This window comes from Penaeus vannamei, chromosome 20 (genome assembly GCF_042767895.1).
Source record: "Penaeus vannamei isolate JL-2024 chromosome 20, ASM4276789v1, whole genome shotgun sequence".
Lineage (NCBI taxonomy): Eukaryota > Metazoa > Arthropoda > Malacostraca > Decapoda > Penaeidae > Penaeus > Penaeus vannamei.
This window is the reverse complement of record NC_091568.1, coordinates 10,339,398-10,341,897: the sequence shown is the minus strand read 5'-3', so window position 1 is coordinate 10,341,897 and position 2,500 is coordinate 10,339,398.

The following is a 2,500-nucleotide window of genomic DNA, read 5'->3' as shown; positions in this document are numbered from 1 at the left end:
TTCCCTAGTCCCCACCTTTTCTCTCCCTCCTTTCCTCCTTCCCACCCTACTCCACACCTCTTTTCTCCCTCCCTCCCTCCCCCAACCCTTTCCTTCCCTCCCCTCCTTCCTCTCTCAAACCTCTTACCTCCCTCTCCCCGTACCCCTTTCCTCCGTCCCCTCCTTCCCCCACCCCTTCACTCCCTCTCTCCTTCCCTCCACCCCTTTCTTCCCTCCCTCCCTACTACCCCACTCCATTTTCCCCCTCCCTCCCTCCCTCCCCAACCCTTTCCTCCCTATCAAAACCCCTTACCTTCCTCCTCCTACTCCCCTCTCCCCCGTCCCTCCTTCCCCCACCTCTTTCACTCCCTCCCTCCCTCCCCCTCCCTACTCCCCACCCTTTTTCCCCTCCCTCTCTCATTCCTCACCCTTCCCTCCCTCCCTACTCCCCACCCTCTTCTTCCCTTCCTTCCCTCCCTCCCTACTCCCCACCCTTCCCTTCCCTTCCCTCCCTCCCTCCCTCCCTACTCCCCACCCTTTTTCCCCTCCCTCCCTCCTTCCCTCCCTCATCTCTTTCCCCCTCCCTCCCTCCCACCCCCACCCCTTTCCTCCCTCCCTCCCTCCCTCCCTTTAAAAATGTCAAGGTAGGCTTCCTTGGTAACACAACCTTGATTCCCCCACCCTCTGCTGATGTTTTTTTTCTTCTGGTAATTTCCCTTGTGTTCTGTTCGTGTCTTTGTTTGCTTGTTTGCTGTCCTTGTGCGTGCGTGGTTTGTTTGGGTTGTCTGCTTGTTTGCGTGTCTGTTTATGGCTCTGCTTGTCTGTCTGTGTCTGAGTCTTTTTTCCTGTTTCTGTGGCTGTGTCAAACTATTTTCTTATTTGCTTCTCTCTCTTTCGTTTTTTTTTTCTCTCTGGCTCTCTCTCTCTCTCTCATTCTCTCTCTCTCTCTCTCTCTCTCTCTCTCTCTCTCTCTCTCTCTCTCATTCTCTCTCTCTCTCTCTCTCTCTCTCTCTCTCTCTCTCTCTCTTTCAATGTCAACATCCGTTCTATCTCTCTATCTGTCTTTCTCATCAAGTTTCATATTTCCACATCAACAATTTCTATTCTTACTTCATTCATCCTATCGCTTTTCTGCCTCTCTCCATTATTATGCCTTTTTTGTTCCCTCTTACGTAGGCTAACTCCATACTGGCCAAACTTGTTCGTCTCATCACTGTGGCTTACCTGCAAACAAGAAAAAATAGAGGGTTAATTTTTTTTTTTTTTATACATCTTTCGTAATAGATGTTGTGTATTTGTAAAGTCCCTTATCGTTTAAGAAAAATCGAAGTCTTGTTTTTACCTCTCTCTCTTTCTCTCGCTTTTCGTGTGTGTTGTAATCAATTCTGCTTTTTTTTTCTTTCTCTCTATCGTTAAGTGCTCGTTTACATGAACTGTAAAATTGTGTGTTTTTTACTCTGTTTAATATATGTCATGCATTTGAATTCAGTTTCTGTGTGTGTGTGTGTGTCGAAGTCTCTCTCTCTTTCTATTTATTTATCTCTCTCAAAGTCTCTCTCTCTCTCTCTCTCTCTCTCTCTCTCTCTCTCTCTCTCTTTCTTTCTCTCTCTCTCTCTCTCTCTCTCTCTCTCTCTCTCTCTCTCTCTCTCTCTCTCTCTCTCTCTCTCTCTCTCTCTCTCTCTCTCTCTCTCTCTCTCTCTCTCCCTCTCCCTCTCTCTCCCTCTCCCCCCTCTCTCTCTCTATCCATCTATCTCTCTCTCTCTACCTCTCTCTATATATATACCTCTCTATATCACTCTCTGTCTCTCTCTCTCTCTCTCTCTCTCTCTCTCTCTCTCTCTCTCTCTCTCTCTCTCTCTCTCTCTCTCTCTCTCTCTCTCTCTCTCTCTCTCTCTCTCTCTCTCTCTCTCTCTCAAATGCAACAGGTAAATTAAAATGCATGAGACACACCCCCAAATACACATGCTGCCACTCAGTCAGCAAGGATTTAAAAACCAACACCACAAATTTCAACAAGAAAATCACAGGTCAGGGAATGTTATCCGATCACATATTACACAAAAAATAGTAAATGAAAAAATAAATGGAAAACACATGCGGGACATAAACAGCTATATTTCCATTAGCAATGAGAGTTTTCATATCACGTTTTACTGTTGCTCTTTTAGCAGTAATTGAAGGCGTGAAGGTTAAACGTTAAGATGAGTGGCAAGTTATAGCCCTTGGGAGGTAATTTATGGACTTTAATCTCTCTGGTAATGTGATATCCTTACATTTATTGATTTTTTTTTTTTTTTTTTTTTTTACTTTTAATACTTTTCCTTTAAATCGAAATGGCAAAACTGGTGAAGACCACAATTTGCACAGTATTTAAACCGTTATGTGGATATACGTGTTTATAAATGCCTGCATAAGCATATATATATATATATGTGTGTGTGTGTGTGTGTGTGTGTGTGTGTGTGTGTGTGTGTGTGTGTGTGTGTGTGTGTGTGTGTGCATAGCTATACAGAGAGAGAGA